This window comes from Lissotriton vulgaris, chromosome 1_1, assembly GCF_964263255.1.
Source record: "Lissotriton vulgaris chromosome 1_1, aLisVul1.2, whole genome shotgun sequence".
Taxonomy (NCBI): domain Eukaryota; kingdom Metazoa; phylum Chordata; class Amphibia; order Caudata; family Salamandridae; genus Lissotriton; species Lissotriton vulgaris.
Window position 1 is genome coordinate 1,462,391,270 of NC_141685.1, and position 22,001 is coordinate 1,462,413,270.

At 44.6% G+C, this 22,001-nt stretch overlaps 1 protein-coding gene across 1 annotated transcript in view; it reads left to right on the forward strand.

The window, feature by feature from the left end:
* ZBED4 (zinc finger BED-type containing 4) overlaps positions 1–22,001 on the forward strand; it is a 105,087-nt gene that overhangs the window by 74,873 nt on the left and 8,213 nt on the right. Inside the window, exon 2 of the mRNA XM_086967307.1 lies at positions 8,884–8,958. The gene's annotated coding sequence lies outside the window, so the exon portion shown is untranslated. The remainder of the gene's footprint in view (positions 1–8,883; positions 8,959–22,001) is intronic.

Genomic DNA, 22,001 nt, shown 5'->3' on the forward strand with positions numbered 1-22,001 from the left:
GGCAGGGGAATATGCCCCACAGCCAAGGTGTTAAGATGTATTTGTACATAGCTGCCATGGTTTCTGGTTGCTGTGTGTGACATTTCCATAATTTCAGAGTAATTAAAAGTGGCCTTCAAAAGACTGTGACACTTTATTGCGAGAAAAATCCAGCAAATGTAGGGCAAGGGTTGAACAGATGATGCTGTAATTTATTGTTATTGAGCTTGAAATGTCTAGCTGCTGGCATACCATCACCTGGATAGGTGATTTATGGGTGCAGTCTGTTCTCAAAACCATAAATTTCCGAAATTGAACATTTCACCTGTTGGAAAAGATAGTGCACCATGAATGGTATGATTATATGCAGGCCCACCTCCTTATTTATCGTCCCTCGCCAGCGTCTGCTTGTTGGGCAACCTCCAATGTCTGCTTTCTCCCTGTTGTTCACACATGACTGGCAAAGGACTGGCAGGAGCTTGGGGGCCCCAAATCCTTGGCAGTTGCAATGGAAACAGTATTAAGGATGTGATCAGAAGAGAGTTGAACGAACAAAGAGGCAACATAAGTTAGTAATGTGTGCATTAACCCCAGTCTAGCTATTTCACAGCACAGAAACTCGTCCAGGCCCTGGGGCAACACATGCACCCCCCATTCCATTATAAAATCAACACCCCCACCCCCTGGGGGGGCAAATTTGTCACAAATCCACTGCAATGTACTGGAAATCAAAAATGTTGTCCCCAGCGGGATCCCTATGGGACCCAACCACCATGCCTAAGGGGTCAGGGTATTCTTATCCTGCTCCCTTACGTTTTTTCCTCTTTTTTTTTTTCTTGGGCTTGAACGAATAAAACTCCACGATGGCTGCCAACATTTCCTGGTTGAAGTGTTAGCAGCCATTTAAATCTCATAAGATTTGTGATCCTCGGAGGATTCGCGTTCTTGGATATCTATATTTCTTTTTTCTTAAATAACTCCAAAACTACTGAATGTATTAGTCCCATGCACTTTCTGGACCAAGAGATAGCTTTCTGCCAAATTTGGTATAATTCCGCTTCGGGCTTTAGTTGTGTCGAAAATTCTTTGAGAAATTGCATGGGGAAAATGTGTTTGTGACACACCCCCCTCCTTCCTTGGCCCGCTTGACGAAGTATCCCCAAATTTTCCACCCAGCAGCTGAACTAAGGCGCTCACTAGTTTTGAAAATTTCAGAAAGATTTGTCAAACGGCACCAAAGTTATTAGCAAAACAAAAACTACTTTTCCTGTTTTAACTGGGTCCTAATTTTATCAACCTACTGGATGGATGGATGGATGGATAGATATGTTTGTACACTCTGTTTTGGGGTTCACAGGGAGGGTTTTCCTTTTTTTGGGGTGTTTAAATTTAGGTTCATGAGAGCCTGCAAACCTGGCTTTAAGACTGACTAGTCTTATTATCGATATAGCTCCAACATTTAACCCTTTGCAGCCACCAACATGTTTTTGGTAATGCTAATTTCTCAAACTAATAGACACGTTTTATAAAAAATAAAAATAAAAAAAGTACTTGTTAGAAAAGCTGTAGTTGCAATGCTTTGTTCAAAACCTTTTTTTGTTTGTTTTTTTTCCTCGGATCTCAGGGCTGCTCCCTTTGCCCCTGTCCTTTTCTTGACCCCTTCCTTACATCTAACATGAGGGGCCCCTCTTGGGATTTCCAGTCTATCACTAAAGCACTCTGGAAAGCTCTAGACCCAGCCCAGGAAATTGGAGTACACCCTCCCCTTTAGGCGTTGTTTCAAACATCTTAACGATTTACAATTCGGAAATTACTGTTTCCAACTCTCAGAACTCCTGCATGAATCATACCTCCCACCATGAACCTTTTTTTCTGTGCCTTTGGCAAATCAGAGTTTTGAGTATATATTCGCCATGTTAAATGGGATGTGTTTTGGAAACCATAATTGGCGTATATCTGTGGTTTTCAAAGTTTGATCCAGATCCTTAACTCCATTATTAACATGGGTGTTTTTTCAATTCATTTAATTAGGATATGGTTAATCATGACATTTTAGTGGGGTTGATGGCATAACCCGTACGATTAAGCTGTTGTTCTCACAAAGTAGCTCAAGCTATGAGATTAACATGATGGTGTTTTAATATAACCTTAGTCTTTCATATCCGGCTCTACCAGCCATTTAAGGCCTGCTCCAGCTTTGAAGGCCCTCTCCTTCTGCTCAGGCCTTTAACGCTGGAGCGGGCCAGTAACGGGCCGTAGAGCCTGCTACAAAGGGCTCTAAGGCTATTAGAACATTTGCCACTAGAGGGCATAATGTTCTAACAAATAAAACAAAGGTCTCACAGAGCCCAAGGGGACTGAAATCCCGTCTGCTACATAAGGCCTTTGTTAAACATTGGAATGTTGATACTCCTGGCTTCTACCGCCATCAGAAGTCCGGAGCACTCCATTGTTTTTAATGGAGCACCCAACATTCCAATGTTCGAATTCCTAGTAAGGGCTGTATTGTTTACATAGATTTGAAGAAATGTTGAGTCGCCTTTCGACGACGATAAACCCATTTTAAGGTTGCATGCAAACTGTTAGCACATTTAGTGTGCAGAGGTTAATATACTGCTAAATTGTCAGCCTTAAGTCTGTAAGTTTTCCCTTCTGCCAATATTGAATCCAGCACAGTTTTCAAACTGCAAGAAATGATGTCAACAATCCTAAGTTTATAGTGACTACAGATCAAGCAAGGCGATTTTCAAATTTAAAACGCCAATTTTATGATCACATAACTAGAATGTCTACCTGAAGATACCAACTAATTTCCAGTAGGTGTGCCATTCAGAGGCTCTTATCCTTTCCTATCCAATTTTTTATTCTAAAATTTGATATTTTCCTAAAATTTGTTTCTCTGGGCTTCCAAAAGGGAGAGAAACCGTATCTCGTATAAACCTGACTCCCTCTTTGTGAATTCAAAACATAATGGTGCTGCTTCTGCATTGTTATGGTATATGTATATATATATTCACTGAAAAAACCATAGGTTTCACACCAGTTATAGTTAGGAATTAGCATTTAAAAAACCTATTAAATTCACTGACAAAACCATAGATTTCACACCATTTATAGTTAGCTGGAAATTTTACTGACATAAAACCATTGAAATTCCCACGTTATAGTTAGTTGGACTCACTATAACTTGCGCACCTGTAATGCACTGCTGATGACGTCACATATTACATCACTCATGACATGGTCAGTGACATCACTCATGACATCACTGATGACACCATCCAGTGAATGTGTGTCTTTCTGAAAAATAAATTTGTTTTATATATGTATTTGTAAAGGTCGATGGAAGAATAAATGTTTAAATAAGTGTGTAAATGGATGTTTTTTTAAAAAAAAATTGGTTGGGTAACTGGCTTATTACGTGTATCTTAGTGAATACATATATTAGCGAGTATTGTTTAAATATTTAAATGTTTGTATCAGTGTTTCTCTTTGTGTATAAGTGGCTGCAGGGGTTGGTGACTGACTCACTGTTTGTATGTGTTTTGAAGACTGCATATGTGCAGGACTGTATGGGTGGATGAGTGTGTATATGTGTGTGTTAGTGAGTGAATGACTGTCTCACTAGTGTCTTCATTAGTAACGACATATGTTTTAATCTAGTATATGTGAGTATTGATGTATATAAGTGAGTATAGTATATATAGTGAGAGATTGTAGAAGTTCCTGTTTAAATAACTATGTGTTTCTATAAGTGATTGTTTAAGAGAGTAAGTATGGGTAAGTTTCCTTAGAAGTAAGGTGGTAGTGTGTGTATAAATGTATATGCAAATAAATGGATGTTCAATAGTTTATTTGCATGTGTGAGTATGTGTGTGAGTAACTTTTGGATGACTGCTGATGTGTAACAGGATGTATAGGTGTATCACTACATATGATGAGTGAGTATATATATGAGTGACTATATAGAACTGTTGGTGAATGAGTGGATGTGTATATAGATGGTGGAATTACCGAATTGGTTGTTGTTACTGGTTTGGGTATCTCCATTTTTTTGAAAATGTTTGTTTCTATTTTTGAATATGTGTTTCAAGCGTTACATTACACTGAAATTAGGTCTGTCACTCTGTCACAAGGATGGTGTCATCAGTGATGTCATGAGTGATGTCACTGACCATGTCATGAGTGATGTAATATGTGACGTCATCAGCAGTGCATTACAGGCGCGCAAGTTATAGTGAGTCCAACTAACTATAACGTGGGAATTTCAATGGTTTTATGTCAGTAAAATTTCCAGCTAACTATAAATGGTGTGAAATCTATGGTTTTGTCAGTGAATTTAATAGGTTTTTTAAATGCTAATTCCTAACTATAACTGGTGTGAAACCTATGGTTTTTTCAGTGAATTTCAAAGGTTTTTTAAATGCTAATTCCTAACTATAACTGGTGTGAAACCTATGGTTTTTTCAGTGAATTTCAAAGGTTTTTTTAATGCTAATTCCTAACTATATAAGACCTGAAAGCCCACCAGGAATCTCCAGTATGCGCCAGGGGACTGCATTGCAGAGAGGTGTAATGAAGCCACAACCCTTTTTACACCTCTCTGCAACGCAGCCCCCGTGCATGTTTGAAGAGGGGGAACTAATTCCCCTTGCATACTGGGGGCCCCTGGGGGCCAATTAGCCCACCTGGAACCTCCAGTATGCGCCAGGGGCTGCATTGCAGAGGTGTAATGAGACTATGCCCCTTGTTACACCTCTCTGCAACGCAGCCCACTGCCGCGTTTGCAGAGGGGGAACTAATTCCCCTTGCATACTGGGGGTCCCTGGGGTCAACTGGTCCACCAGGAGCCTCCAGTATGCGCGAGGGAGCTGCATTGCAGAGAAGTGTAATGAGGCCACACCCTTGTTACACCTCTCTGCAATGCAGGCCACTGGCGCATTTGTAGAGGGGGGACTAATTCCCCTTGCATACTGGGGGTCCCTGGATCATATCTGCCCAAACACCGATATTCCGAACGATTGTAAATTACTTTTACTACTCTCTACTATTCACTCTACTACTCTCTACTACTCACTCTCTGCTACTCTCTCTACTGCTCTCTACTACTCTCTACTACTCACTCTCTACTCTCTATTACTCACTCTCTACCTCTCTCTTCTTCTCTCTCTACTAATCTCTACCTCTCTACCGCTCTACCTCTCTACCTCTACACCTCTCTCTACACGCACACATATATGCATATATATATATATGCATATGCATTTATATATATGTATGTGTATGTATAAAAAAAAAAAAAAAACATTTTTTTTTTAAACAGCTACTTTTAAAACTGTCATTCTTTTTCCCCATGGTACGCTCCCCGGTACGCTTACCGGTGCGCGTACCGGGCGCTCACCCCGCGAAAATCAAAACATTTTTTTATTTTTTTTTTTGCTCCGCGGGGCCCTTTTATGGCCCCCACATCAAACCTAGGGGGTCAAGGGGGGTCTACTCTGCCCCCTTATGGTCATTTCCCTCTTTGTTTTGGCCACCTCTCGTGTCTCGATCCTACCGAGACACAAGATGGCGGCCACTCCGGACTGTTTAGAATGTTTACAGACACCCCAGAGCCAATCAGCTTTCTGCGCGCAAGTCGCGGTAAGCGCCCGGTGCGCGTACCGGTGCGCGTACCGGAGCGCGGCTATAGATATATATATTTTTTTGAACCTTAATTACTCAAAATCCACTGGAGCACATATCTTGAGACATAGCAAAGGCACATCGGGCTACCAGTCCCTACAATTTTGCCAAGTTTGGTGGAAATCCATTCAGCCGTTCGGGCTAAAAGTGAAATCGACCGCCCTATGGAAATTAACATGGGGAAAACGCGTTTTGGGACCCCCCTTTTATCTCGGCCCCCGCTTGACGAATCCCCCCCAAACTTTCAGGGAAGGACCGGAACGCCGCGAGGCCATTTTGAGGAAATTTTGAGGCAGATTCGTCAACCGGCGCTAAAGTTATTCCAAATAGAATTTTGAGATTTAACATTGAAAAAAATCCTAACTATAACTACCTACTGGCGACCGCCAGTAGGTTATATATATATATATATATATATATATATATATATATATATATATACACACACAGATATTTAAGTTATTGAACTCGCACAATACAAATGCTCGTTTTCAATGTCTCTTATAAATTGCACTTTTCTCCTCGACGACTCCTGCTAGAAAGAACTATTGCATAATTTTGCACAAAAATGTTTATCTCCTCTCAAGAGCGACTATGAATTTATGTAATTTTGTTTCTTATTGCCTTGCAACAATGGTACTTTACCAATAGAAACATGAGTAAAAATGGCAGCCGCAAGCTGCCATGTCTCTGTACAAGATGAGGGTCAGCAGTTGAGTATGTTGTAAATAATTGAAACAGACAAAGGGATATAAATGCACATGTTCACTTTAAATAGACGTTCTAGATAGCAGAACTCTATGCTCCATTTGAAGGTAGGATCCGAAACGCATTGACCATACATGCTTCGCACAATGATGTACTAATAAAGCACTTTGTTGGTCAATTACCTGTGGATTCTTGCTCCGTGGTGCTGTGGAACTCTTGCTGTGTGGAGTTTTGTTGATATATATATATATATATGTATGTATGTATGTATGTATATATCAAGAGGCCACAACGACACACCCAACTACTGATGATTTGTTCTATAGAGTGTGCAACTATTAAAAAATAATTGGTAGTGATCCATTTTCTTATGTTACACCTACCTAGTTGAGAAATTGCAAGCTAGTCATTTATTGAACGCTGGCCACATACCTGTCCTAAAAATACTTTTAGTAATGAAAAGGTGATCGGTAAATGCTGAAGTAATCTCAGCCACTTGTAATTAGATAAGGCCACTTCTAGTCCATGGTTTGCTTTGTTCCCTGTGCCACCAAGACGGAGATGAGCCATATACAAATCCGATTTGGTCCTGCTCGCATGGGTTCGGCCTGACCTGCCAGTCCAAATCTCCTATATACTGGAACTCGAGCAAACCCATGCCAGTTTTGGAAATACTTCGAACATTGATATCTTATGGCTATCAGGTCTCTGTTATCTGTGTAATCCCAAACATGTGGGAAAGCCTGCTGCTTGGGGTAAGTTTTGGATTGTGTAGGCTAAGGCATTTGCTGCAGATATAAGGCCCTAGTCGTGAATACTATTTTTGAGTGCATAGTGTAGTACTATTTGTGAACTCCAACTACAATTCACAAACATCTGGCTGGAGATCTACTCCGTCACTCCTATCTTTTCTGTACGAAGATCTCCACCCAGGTGGCAGACACCTCCACACAAATAGGTACATTACATATTTTAGTAGTAGATGTGGAAGGGAGAATGAGGAGTGGTGGGGAAATCCAGAATAAGTATTCAAATATGTGGAGTTTAAGGGTAGCACTGGGTTAGAAGGTGACCTGCCAAAACTGAGCACACCCACAAAAGAATAACACCGTTTTTAATCACCAAATACGCATTTACATCAGCATCTGTACTTTTAATGGAAAAACAGGCTTAAATGTACTGCAGCCAAGCCTTGAAGTAAATAAAGCACCAAACAAGGCAAACTACTGGTACTGCAACACCCTTCCAGCAAAAACGGAAGCAATGAAATAATCTGTGAACAATATAAAATAAAATAAAAATTAATTAAACTCTTATTTAAAATACAAGAATGGGTTTAAATAAAATATATTTTATTATAATTCAAATAGTAACATTGTTTAACGTGTACATTTTAATTTAAATGGTAACTTAAATAAAACCTTCTTTAGAAATTTTAATATAAACGATATCTCACAACCGAGCTTGTATCACAAACAAAACAACTGACAATGAAAGGGTGGGGGAGAAAAATTTGAATTTAATTTATTAAAAAATAAATAGGTAACATTATTTCAAATAGTGTAGGTTTTTAAGGTGTGTTGCCTTGTTAATGTGATAGTAGTAGATGAAGTGGCTTAGGGAAGCATGATTTTGTGTATTTTAAAATGTAATTTATACATTTATTTCGAGATTTTAAGTTTCCAAATTTTCTCCATTATTTTTACTTTTATAGAAATACCTCCTCCCGAACTGTTCATTCTCCACAAACTGCCAGAAAGTTGCTTCTAGTAATTTTCAGCCGTACATTTGTTAGTAGGCTCCTCCACCCCCTTATTTGAGGGGGTTGGAGAGTTGCAAGTTTTAATCTAGATTGAGATGTCCACATGGAAATGAACTCCATTCATGAAAATGCTTCCTTGGTGTAGATAGGTGGAGATTGCCGCAGGTAAACACTTTTGTGGTTAGGGCCAACTGTAGTTAAACTGATTCTTGTGCTGCTGCACCAGAACCGTACATATGATCCAGGTTTGTTCATGACAGTAGGTTTTTAATTTTAAATGTTGTAATACTGCTAACATAGACATTAACATGCCTCACATAGGATGCATACACAAGCTTTACATATCTTTTAATACTTCTGTAGAGATCAAGAAAAATGTATATACGTCACAGAGTGAAGTATAAACTCTGCTACTGTTGCTATACCTACCTGCAAAAAAGGTATCGCAGTGTAATGCAAATGGGGTCTACATAGACAAAACGAATCCCACATTCATTAAAATGTGTTTATTCGTTTCTACCCGAAATGCAAATTTGAAATGGTTCCATCGATATGGTAACATGTTAAATGTGAACGAACATGGCCTGTTTAAATTTTGGAAGACCGGTCAAATCTTTTCTCTTTGTAGTCGTTCTTTTGTGCCTCTGTTGGCCTTTTGGAAAGAGTATGGGTAACATTTGTAGACTTCATAGTTTTTGCCATATGCATAAAAGCCACATTCTAAAGAGTTGCTATTGCATTTCTTTCAGTTTCACCTGATTTGGCACTTTATCTTCAAGTATCCTATCCAGAATGAAGCCTGCAGAACACAGTAAATTTGAGGGGTACGTATTAAAAAAAACACATTTATTTCTAATTGAAGTAGATTCTTTTTTGCCAAACTGCATATTGTTACAGTACTGCATGGGATCGAGTCCATTGAATATACAGAAAAACAAGGTTATTTTATATATTAAATATAGTTCAGCAAGTAGCCTGAGAGTGTGCCCTGAAAAATATAATAAATTCCAATACAGGAATAAAAAAACGAAATGGATATTTATTGGATCCCATATATTAAATGTGGGCGCCTTATGACATGCATAGAACTATTCTTGTTATTTCTCCCAGGTCAGTGTACTTGTCACACTAGACCTCCCCATGCATATCTCCATATTCTGTGAGACAACGTGTAGGATTGGCCAGACAATTGCAACCCTATGTCTGTCCTGTGATACCTACGATTGGCAGGTGAGGGGCAATCCAAAGCGTTGTCTTCTCATTGCCTGTGAGTAGTGCTGATGGATGTTTGTGGGAGATGTATTCATGCCTCATTATTAAACTCCTCAAATGTGTTGCTTTGTTTTCTCCCAGAATTTGGTGTTTTTTTTTTACCAAGACCATTCCTGGTCCCAATGGGGTTAAGTAATTATGATGGAGCATAAACAGTGACATGCTGATTGTTAGACCTGGCATCCTTGGCGTGGCATTCTCCATAACCCTTTGCCTTTGATCCTCCTGTTATGCTGACTTCGTTTTTGCTGCTGTTAGGGCTCTGTCCACTTTACCACTGCTAACCAGTATTAAACTGCTTGTGGTCTCTCCTTCAAACATGGTGGAATTGGCTTATACCAGATTGGCATCTATAATATGCATGCAAGTTCCTAGTGAAGTCGTACTACCTGTTCCCAGGGCCTGTAAAATAAATGCAGCTAGTGGGCCTGCAGCACTGATTGGGATACCCACTTAATTAGAACTTTAAAAATATCTCAGGTCTGCCACTGCAGCCTGTTGGGTGCAGTTTTAAACTGCCATTTTAACCTGACAAAATAAACCATTTGCCAGGACCAAACCTTCCTTTTTAGGTTTCGCCTGGCGTCCACTGCACAGCAGTGTTCGCACAGGTGAAATCTTTTGTTGATCAGTACGGGGCTTTCACCCGCCTCTCTTCCATTGGCTAGCTCCATAAATGGAGGCTAGCCATTGGAAGAGAGATCTGTCCGTAATTGTCTGAGCAGATTGGTGGGCGTTCCGCTGATTTTTTTCCCTCTCCGCCCCTTTTACAACGTCATGCGGCGGTGGGCGGTTGTTTTTTTTTTTTTCTCCAGAGGTTTTTTTTGTCATTCCTCCAGGCCGACCGCTGCCGGAAGAAGTCCAGGTGAGTGCTCCCCTCCTGCTGTCCGTGTGCCCGTTCCCGCCCCCCCTCCAGCTGTCAGTGTGCCCGTTCCCCCCCCCCCCCCCCCGCCCCCCCGCTGTCTGTGTCTCCGGCCCCACTTGTAAATTCTTGTTCTCAAGTTTCTACCCTTTGTTAGAAGCGGTTCAATCCTGTTTGGGACCAGTGGTTGGTGTGCAGACTGGGGGGTGGGGGCTGCTGCACCTCTGCCTTACATTGGCTGGAAGCTTCTCCGCCCGGTGCGCAATTTTAATTACTAAATAACAGGAGCCCGGTATGCTTTTTGCTCCCGAGAGACCCTGGCACTGCAGGTCAGTTGATCCAAAGTTGCAGACTTGCAGTAGGTGTCAGTTTTCTGTCCAAGCGTTGTAGCGACATTCTTTACGTTTTTTTAACTCTGGCTGCGCTCTCGCTTCGCCTCCCTCCCCTCCCCCCCTTCCCTCTGCCGCAGCTCTTCTCCGCCCGGTGCGCGATTTAATTATTAAATAACAGGAGCCCGGTATGCTTTTTGCTCACGAGAGACCCTGGCACTTCAGGCCAGTTGATCCAAAGTTGCAGACTTGCAGTAGGTGCCAGTTTTCTGTCCAAGCGTTGTAGCGACATTCTTTACGGTTTTTTAACTCTGGCTGCGCTCTCGTTTCGCCTCCCTCCCCTCCCCCCCCCCCCTTCCCTCTGCCGCAGCTCTTCTCCGCCCGGTGCGCGATTTAATTATTAAATAACAGGAGCCCGGTATGCTTTTTGCTCACGAGAGACCCTGGCACTTCAGGCCAGTTGATCCAAAGTTGCAGACTTGCAGTAGGTGTCAGTTTTCTGTCCAAGCGTCGTAGCGACATTCTTTACGGTTTTTTAACTCTGGCTGTGGCAGCAGCACTGGTTATGGGTTGATCATCATGCTTTCTGTTTCATCCTGCTTGAAAGTTTAATCTTGCTCCTTATCTGCGTTTCTGAGTAGGCAGAGGGTTCATGACCTCTCCCAGTATTCCAGAAGGGATCTCCGGCCAGTTGTTGCACAAATACTTGATCTCAAAATTGTGCAGCCCAGGATCTCTTTTGAAACCTATTAGTGACTAGTGTGCTTGCTTCCCTGCCCCCTGGCTGTGCTTGCTTCCCTGCCCCCTGGCTGTGCTTGCTTCCCTGCCCCCTGGCTGTGCTTTCTTCCCTGCCCCCTGGCTGTGCTTGCTTCCCTGCCCCCTGGCTGTGCTTGCTTCCCTGCCCCCTGGCTGTGCTTGCTTCCCTGCCCCCTGGCTGTGCTTGCTTCCCTGCCCCCTGGCTGTGCTTGCTTCCCTGCCCCCTGGCTGTGCTTGCTTCCCTGCCCCCTGGCTGTGCTTGCTTCCCTGCCCCCTGGCTGTGCTTGCTTCCCTGCCCCCTGGCTGTGCTTGCTTCCCTGCCCCCTGGCTGTGCTTGCTTCCCTGCCCCCTGGCTGTGCTTGCTTTCCTGCCCCCTGGCTGTGCTTGCTTTCCTGCCCCCTGGCTGTGCTTGCTTCCCTGCCCCCTCGCTGCGCTTGCTTCCCTGCCCTCTCGCTGTGCTTGTTTATTCATGTCGCCCCTAAGGTGGGAAAAAACGAGATGATGGGCAGAGCGCTGAAACTTTTCAGACACACACAATGTCAAGTGGTGTCCCCTCCTTCCTGGATCCATGCAAGTGGGCCTCTGTGGACCCAGCAGGACCAACGCATTGCTACTGCTGCACGGCCCAACCTAGAGCAGAACCGAAGCATCGTCACTGCTGTGTGGATCTTCCCCATCTCAATGACTCGCTTTGCAGCCTCCTCAGACCTGCCGCTGCGTGATGCATTGTAGGCGCAGTCCCTTGCATCCCTTAGCAGCGTCAGCAGCCTTTGCTATGGACTCTGCATCACAGTCTCACGGCTCCTTGGAGCCCACACATCGCCCGACTATGCTGGCCCTGCCTGACAACGGCCTCGGGGGGGGGGGGGGGGGGCTGCCCCATCCCAAAAGACATACTTTGGGTCCTGACCGATAAGGTCCCTGTGGATGAAAACTGCTGAGGATTGGGCCACATGCCCGTCCCCCACTAAAGAAACATGTATTGTCCCCATAGACCCTGGCCCACTCTGCACGCTTTTTTTCCGCTGATTTGCAGAGCCTCTGCATATCTGTGGCAAATAATAAAATAAAAAATAGTCTCCCCAGGCTTGGTCCTTCTTCGACCCCTCCACCAGGCCTAGGGGATCAGGGGATCCCTACCCTGCCCCCATTATTGTCCATTTTTTAGGACTGTTGACTAAGTCCTGAGTCCTAAGATGGCTTCCACCACTTCCTTGTTGAGGTGGTTGCAGTCAATCAGTTTGAGATCTGTTGGCTCTGCAGATGCTCCGCTGCATGATATATATAAAAAAAAGTTTAATTAATTTCTCCAAAACTACTGAACACATTTATACAACAAGCATTTGCAATGCAATGGGTCTTGCATTACGAAATTTTGAGCTATTGGTATTGTAAATTACACATTTTTTATTTGTGTTGGTTTTGAAAATAGTGAAATTAATAGCTTTGTCATTTACAATGCCAATACTTTTAACTTTTGCAAATGTGACACCTATAGCATAAGTTATTGTAATTTTATAATGGCAGTAGCTTAAACTTTTGTAAATATTATGTTCAGTGTATTTTATTGTGACGAAAATCCAAGAACAGAAGTGAAATATTAACATATATTTTTGTGACATTTGTAATAAAATAAAGCTTGAAACATTGAGGGAACGTATTTGAACCAGTTGTTGAATGGTTGCACAGATTGATGCTGTAGCGGCGACGAGTGATGCTGTAGCGGCGACGAGTGATGCTGTGGCGGCGACGAGTGATGCTGTGGCGGCGACGAGTGATGCTGTAGCGATAGAGTGAGGGCGATAGAGTGAGGGCGATAGAGTGAGGGCGATAGAGTGAGGGCGATAGAGTGAGGGCGATAGAGTGAGGGCGATAGAGTGAGGGCGATAGAGTGAGGGCGATAGAGTGAGGGCGATAGAGTGAGGGCGATAGAGTGAGGGCGATAGAGTGAGGGCGATAGAGTGAGGGCGATAGAGTGAGGGCGATAGAGTGAGGGCGATAGAGTGAGGGCGATAGAGTGAGGGCGATAGAGTGAGGGCGATAGAGTGAGGGCGATAGAGTGAGGGCGATAGAGTGAGGGCGATAGAGTGAGGGCGATAGAGTGAGGGCGATAGAGTGAGGGCGATAGAGTGAGGGCGATAGAGTGAGGGCGATAGAGTGAGGGCGATAGAGTGAGGGCGATAGAGTGAGGGCGATAGAGTGAGGGCGATAGAGTGAGGGCGATAGAGTGAGGGCGATAGAGTGAGGGCGATAGAGTGAGGGCGATAGAGTGAGGGCGATAGAGTGAGGGCGATAGAGTGAGGGCGATAGAGTGAGGGCGATAGAGTGAGGGCGATAGAGTGAGGGCGATAGAGTGAGGGCGATAGAGTGAGGGCGATAGAGTGAGGGCGATAGAGTGAGGGCGATAGAGTGAGGGCGATAGAGTGAGGGCGATAGAGTGAGGGCGATAGAGTGAGGGCGATAGATAGAGTGAGGGCGATAGATAGAGTGAGGGCGATAGATAGAGTGAGGGCGATAGATAGAGTGAGGGCGATAGATAGAGTGAGGGCGATAGATAGAGTGAGGGCGATAGATAGAGTGAGGGCGATAGATAGAGTGAGGGCGATAGATAGAGTGAGGGCGATAGATAGAGTGAGGGCGATAGATAGAGTGAGGGCGATAGATAGAGTGAGGGCGATAGATAGATGTGTGTGGTTGTGGGGTGTGTGGTTGTGTATGGTTGTGTGTGTGGTTGTGTATGGTTGTGGTTGTGGTTGGGTGTGGGGTTGTGGTTGTGGTTGGGTGTGGGGTTGTGGTTGTGGTTGGGTGTGGGGTTGTGGTTGTGGTTGGGTGTGGGGTTGTGGTTGTGGTTGGGTGTGGGGTTGTGGTTGTGGTTGGTTGTGGTTGGGTGTGGGGTTGTGTGTGTGTGTGTGGTTGTGTGGTGTGTGTGTGTGTGGTTGTGTGGTGTGTGTGTGTGTGGTTGTGTGGTGTGTGTGTGTGTGGTTGTGTGGTGTGTGTGTGTGTGTGTGGGGGGGGTTGTGTGTGTGTGTGTGTGGGGGGTTGTGTGTGTGTGTGTGTGGGGGGTTGTGGTTGTGGTTGGGTGTGGGGTTGTGGTTGTGGTTGGGTGTGGGGTTGTGGTTGTGGTTGGGTGTGGGGTTGTGGTTGTGGTTGGGTGTGTGGTTGTGGTTGGGTGTGGGGTTGTGTGTGGGGGGTTGTGTGTGAGATTGAGCCTGTTTGTGTGGTTGTGTGTGTGTGCGTGGTTGTATGTATGTGTGTGTGTGCGGTTAGAGAAGGATGTATATGGAATAGAGCAGCCGGTCAGCACAGCAGAAGAGAACAGGGAGTTAAAGAAGGAGGCGGTGGAAGAGAGCAGAAGATCAGCGCAAGAGTTGTGAACAGGGAGTTATAGAAGGAGGTGGGGTCGAAGAGAACAGCAGATCGGGACAGGAGCAGAGAACATGGATTTAAAGAAGGAGGCGGGTGGAAGAGAACAGCAGAGCGGCACAGGACAAGAGAAGAGAACAGGGAGCTAGAGAAGGAGGCGGTGGAAGAGAGCAGCAGATCAGTACGGGAGAAGAGAACAGGGAATTCGAGAAGCTGGGTGGAAGAGAGCAGCAGATCAGCACAGCACATCTGCCACTGTTATCTCCATGCCCACTCCCTGTCACCCATGTCTCCCAAGATCGCATCCTGTCTACATATATCCCCACTCATATAGAACGATCTCTCGGTTAAACACCCAACCCAAAGTCACTCCAGCCACGTCCACCGGGCTACTAGATTTACCTAGCTCCACAAGGATCACTCACTCGGACACCCCAGACACAATGACTTCCACCACGACAACCAACTCTCCTCTCCCCTCATAAAACGACATGGACCAAACTCCTTCTCTATCACCCCGCCCTCCAGCCTCACACCTAATGCAAAAAAATCCCTCAAACACAAACTGATCAGGCAATTCCCTGAATACCTCTTTGCGGATGTCTATCCCTGTTCCTCGAAGGGTCAAATAAAAATGGACCTCATCTTCCACACAGTTAGACCAGGCTATTGGATATCCACCCTGAGAGAACGCCAAATCACCAAAACTACTAAGACGACCCATAGCTGCAAGCTCTCATTCTACTCCCCTAATCACCTGCCCCACTACTGGATCACATCGGTGACCATATAATCCAACGGCACAGTCTTGATCCAAGCCAACAATGCCAATCTTGAGACTTGTGATCTCCTATTCCCCTCTCTACACACTAACTCTGTCGCGCTTGATGCCCATCAGGGCCACCAGCCCCCAACACTGAACACCCTCCAGACACCACCCCCCGGGAACACAGTCACCCATGTGCAACCCTTAACCCTCCCCAATCCCCCGAAACCAAAGACACAGCCCCTCCAACCGCCCCAGCACATCCTCCAGAACTACCCCTGATACTGAACACCCCCCAAGCAGCACTAGGTGACCGCAAGACTAGCCATAAGTCCCCCAAGCCCCGATCTCTACTGCCTCTCAAGAATAACTGACTACCACAACCTATCCCCCCCCTCCCTCCTCCCCAGAACACAACCCAATCAGACTACCTAATTAACACCAAAAGACAACACAACTCTATCATCTCTTCTCCCCGCCAAAGAGACCCCACCTCGAAGCAACACCCCCCCCCACTCAGAAAGAGACACATTGCCGCCTCACCCACATCGAAAACCAAATCAACATTATAATACAAGGCATGAATCTTATCCTTACCAACCTCTCAACACTACACAACCCTCCCCTAAGCACCCACTCCACCACCCCCACACACCGTAGACCAGCAATACAATCGCCCTCGAGCAACCCAACTGAACTTATGCCTACATTTATTTAGAGGAGGACAACCCCCCAACTCCTGGTCAAGGGCAAAAATTGTTATATTCCCCAGGAAAAATAAACCCCCGGACCAGTTGGGCTCTTATCTTCCCATTATGTTAATAAGCGCAGACTCCAAAATTTACACTAAACTGCTTGCTAATCGTATCTCATTAATTATTCATAAAGTTATATCTAAATTTCAACATGGCTTTATCCCCGGGAGAGACACTACTAATCACACACGGAGGGTAATCAGCTTATTTGACCATACCCAGGTGACAGGAGACCTGATGGCGTTAATACTACTCGACGCCGAGAAAGCTTTTGACAGTGTCTCCTGGTCATTCCTCTGGCAGGTAATATTGGATTCAAGCAGGTTTTCTTACAGGCAATTCAAAAACTCTACATTAGTCCTCGGGCTATGGTGATGGTCAACGGCTGCATCTCTCAAGAACTAAAAATCTCCAGAGGAACTAGGCAGGGATGTCAGTGTTTCCCGCTGCTGTTCGCTATTTACATTGATCCGTTTATGAGGAGATTGGAATGCAATAGGAATATAACGGCTATCTCGACACATGGATATTCAACAAAGACTCTTGCATATGCCGATCATATCGCCATTGTCACTGCTAATCCAAACTTGGCTATGCCTATCATTGAGTTGGAGGCTGTAAGATTTGGGAAAGTTTCAGGGTATGCTCTGAACCAAGGGAAAACCCAAATAATTATCAATGACAGATCCACGCATAACAGAATCAGCTACTTATCTAGGGGGTCACTATTACATCTGAATTAGGGAACCTAGTCGACCTGAACCTAAAACCCTCACTAAATAAAATGCAAAAAGATCTCCGCCGTATCAATAATTTACATCTCTTTGATCGGACGGGTGAATGCATTAATAATGGTCTACTTTCCAAAACTCTTGTACATATTTAGAGCCATTAATCTGGAAATTTCAGACCAGTGGTTTAAAAGAATGGAGCGTATTTTCACGAACTTTGTCTGGTCGTACACACAGCCCCGCCGCGCCTATAAACTGCTGACACTTCCCAAAGAAAGAGGAGGATTAGCCCTGCCAAATCTTAAGGTATATTATTGCGCAACAGTTTTGTTATATAATAATGCGCTCTTTCATCTTGACGGGACAGGGACAGCTGTGGATAATGACGCCCCTTCAATCCATCAAATAATACTGGGCGATAGAAGCACTGGCTATCTTTGGAGATATCTCTTCGATAGTTATCATAAAAAAGTGAGATTAAAAACACTCATAGGAGCATTTAAGGTTTGGATATCTGTGAGGAAATGATAGGTTTGGGACGTTTATCTTTGTACACACCCATATAAAATAATCCCTCCCTACCAGAAATATTTAAAGATACCTGCATCCATAGGTGGAATACAGCCGGAATCACTCATATAGGATGTTTTTTTTCCTCAGAGGGGCTATATTCTTTTGAATTTTTGAAAGATAAGTACCATTTGGAATGGAGAGACTTCTTCAAATATCTCCAAATAAGAGATTTTCTGTCAAGACGTACAAGGGGAGAGGGCACCCTGATTAAAAACGCCATAGCCGAGATTCTCAGCCACTCTCAGGAAAAATTCAGGATTGGGGGTTATATCAGTTATTATTGATGCATTTTATGTATGATATGCAGAAAATCACTCAGAAATGGCAAAGTAAAATCACCATTTCCACAGAAGAATTTGATTATGTATATGGGCTATCGCAAACTGTACTTATGTCAACGAAACTACAAACACAATTTTATAAAATATGTTTCTTTATGTATTATACTCCGGACAGAATCTCCAAATGGGGCAGTGGGAGAGGCACATGCTGCTTTCGATGTAATTTACAAAATGTGGACTGTATACCCATTTTTTCATCCTGTCCCTGTTTAACTTCTCTTAAGTCAAAAATTTAACATTTCCTCTCATTGGTTCTCAAAATAGTGGTTACCCTACCTGATCAAACAGTTGTCCTGGGCGTAACAAATCGTACCAACCAGAATATCGGTCATGAATTGATTTTTATCTCGATGGCCGCATTAAGAATTTGCATAGCATCAGCCTGGCTAGATCTTATGGCCCCCTCATATCAACAGTGGTTTTCAAGACTGTTAGCAATCTTTAACCTAGAAATGGCAATATATAAAACTAAAGGTAGGAAGTGTAGGATAAAAGGGTTAAAAATCTGGTCACCTTTAATAGAATGGTCTGAATCTCAGTGACATATGTAGTAACAATCTGGTTGTAATGATTTAACTGTCACGTGTACCTCTGTTACCTGATGTTTATCTGTCTTTGAATGATTATCTGATAATTCATTAGTTTACCTTTTACTTTTATTATATATATGCTTTATGGCTTCCTTTTGTTCCACATATAACCTGCCCGACCGGAGGGGGGGGAGTTTGTTGTTTTATGTGTTGTATCGTCTTGTCTTTTTGGTATAAAATCTATTAAAGATATTTAAAAAAAAAAACTGAAATTTTTCTGAAGGTCCTTTGCCGTTAGTGCGTGTGTGCATGCTCTGCAGCTGCTTAGAAAGTGAAAACACACACGGCGCACTAAACGAAAGCAAAGCCCGTCGTGCCATATACAGAAATAGTGCTTACAGGAATAAAAAACAAACCTTGGCAATGCAACAGGACTAGTATTTATTCGAGACATATATTGCATTGAAAACGGAAGGGGGTGGGTGGGGAGACAGGGAAGAAAATAGTTTTAGGAGTAAAAGGGCCAATAGCCGTGGAAGCATAATACAAATGATGAATGAGGAGGGACCTTCAAGCCTCAAACCAATCGGAAGGCAGCATTTAAGACAAAAGCCAATGGGTAGAGAGTGAGTGGAGCTTCCACGCTACGCTACAGTATATACTGCAAAGCGATGGCAGCGCATTCGCTCTGCAACGCTAGGTGAGACCTAAAAATAGAGTTCAGGTATATTGGTGCAAGCTGCACCTAGCAGATGTGCTTTAATAAGTGTCTGCGGTTTGCGGGGTCACACTCTAAGGAGTCAATGAGCCCTGCTGCGAGTTATCCAAGAGGAGAGTGTCCTCATCTGTGGTGAAGAAGTGTGGGCCCTTATCTTCATCAATGTCAGTGGTAGTGGTTCCCACGGAGGCAGCCTGCTTGGAGGGACTGGCGCTTAGTTTCTATGATCCGTTCCAAGTTTGGAGAAGGTAATCTGAGGATCGTGATGCAGAGGTACGTTTGATTTTCCTCTGCCGGGTCTAGCCCAATTTGGCGACTTGTGAGGGGTGGCCGGACGATGTGGGGGCTTCTGCATACTATTGTTAGTCTGCCCAGCCCCAAGCTTCTTTGGGATCCGTGAAGAAGTGAGAGGCGCCGTCGACCACGATCTTGAGGAGTGGCGGGAACATGAGTTAGTATTGGACTCCTAATTGTCACAACCAACATTTTGATTTTGAGAAAGAAGGCTCGCTGAACTGCCCTACTGTAATCAGGAAACGCCATGATCACTTTGTCCTTAATCCGTAGAGGGCCACTGTGGCGATCTGCATGTAGGATGGCATCCCAGTCTTTGAAATGAAGCTATTTCGCCATGATTGGGCATGGAGAGGAGGTGTGTCGCCTAGTTGGTTCACAGTGTGCTCTCGCAACTGTGCAGAAGGAGTGAGATCAGAAGTTGAGGTTAAGGGCATAAACCAGTTCTCCAGGTAAGTCATGGGGCCCAGACCCTCCTTCTGGCAACCGCAGTAGTTTTACGTTGCTCTTCCGAGAGCGGCTTTCAATGTTCTCTGCCCTTTCCTCGAGGTAGCGGACGAAGATAGTCGCGGAGGAAGCTGAGCTCAGTAGTCAGGGCGCCAAATCGGGCCTCCATTGAGATGCAGGAGTGTTCAATGGCAGCAAACACTTGGTCGAACCTATTGGAAGTGGACATCATTTGGGGAGGATCCACCATTGTCGTTTCTTGTATGGTTGACAGTGTAGTTGCACCAGTTGAAGATGGACCCAGAGTGGTTGACCCGAGTCTACCCATGATGAAAAGTCGAGTGTTTCACCTCGCCCAAGCAATCCTATGGCACGAAGATGGGTCCTGCGATTCTCCCACGCCCCCCAACTCCTATGAAGGTGATAAAAAAACGTCTTGGATGGTCGTCTGATGGAGGCACCGGGTGGGAGCCAAGAGGGTATCCTCAAATGAAGGAGTCTTCCTCTGCAATTGTCAACCCCAGCCCCAATGCAATACAGTAGGCATTTGTGCTTCGCTCCAAGCAGGGCTCAAGGGTGACCTCTGGTGGGTGGTACGGCCCTTTCCCATACCCACCCACACCAATTGAGCACCGATGTTGGGGGGAGTTTGCATGATGACCAGGGAAGATGCAGTGCTTGCGGCGCTGGCTCTGTTTCGGTGAGAGCAACAACGAGTTGGCTCTTGCAGTATTCTCTGCGCCTCAATGCGTGACTTCTAGGACTCAAAGTGCATGGCAGGCTATTTGTTGCGTTCAGTGGTCTAGTCAGTTCGTGCCAATAACACAAAGCAACAAGCCCTCTACACGCACACCAACATGAGCGCTGATATGAAGGGGAATTGAGGTCAAGCTTGGGTGCCGGTTAAGTTTTGCAGCCCCCAGCCAATGCCAAGCAATGGAGGGTAGATGCAGGGATCGGCTCGGGCCCCCTAGAGTAGGATGGAAGGAGGGGAGCAAGGAGCAAGTTGATTCTGGGCCCTCAAGACCACGATTCACAGCAGGAGATGCCCCTGAGGAAGGATACAGGCTTAGCTGAAGTGCAAGGCATGCATAGTCATCCCAACACTGGGGCAGCAGTCCGCAGCACAAGCACGCCCACTCACGCACACCAACATGGTCCCCCGTAGGCACCACTAGGATAAGGTCAAGCACTGGTTGTCTGCCCAGCGGCCTAGGCCACAGCCCATCCTGCACTGATTGGGGCCAAACGGGCACTGGACCGTGTTTTCAGAATTATGTAGGAGCCAGCAAGCGTGTCAAAAATCCTAGCTGACAGAGCCAAGGGGTGCTCTTACACATAGTCAGCCACTAACAGTCCGCCAAAGGAGACCCAAGCCCAGATGAATGAAGATATTTGGGCCGGTGAGAGGAGCTTCAGAGAGTCGCATGTTCCATCTTGGCTGGTCTAGCCATGGCGCCACATGTGACATCACTCATGACCTGTTCAGTGACATTTATCACATCACTGATTACCTCATCCAAGCTTCCTTGCTACACATCGCTCATTAACCGGGTATACCATTAGAACTATGATAGTAAGTAAGTGTAAGCTAGAGTACCATCTTTGCCACAGAATGCAAACTCCTTGAGACATTAATTATAGCCATCCATCTAAAGCTTTCCCACTTTCTCAATTTAAAATACAAACCTGCAGTAGGAAGAGGGGATTTAATCTGAAATCCAACGAATTTTTGCCAGTGTTCTAAAACTGTTCTAAAATGTTATCTTTCCATTTTGTGGCTTCGTTTAACTTTGCTCTGTGACTATCAAAGATCACACATCGCCCACTTTTCTACATTGGTCGACCCACAGTTCCTTGATGTAAGGTATTTTTCTTCCACTGTTATTTGCGTGGCGAGTGGTAATAAGAGTTAAGAGTGTTTCTCATCTGACTTTTCTTTAAATGAAACAATCTTTAAAATCTTCCTCTTGCCACACCACAGCAATTATTCATCTCGATCACCAATTTTTTTTTCTTGTCCGATATACCTCACAATTTGCTAATATCCTTTTCTTCCTTCCTTGCACAACCTCTTAGCAGCCTGGTGCTAACCCTCTCAGGCTCTTCTCTTCTGACGCATATTCTACT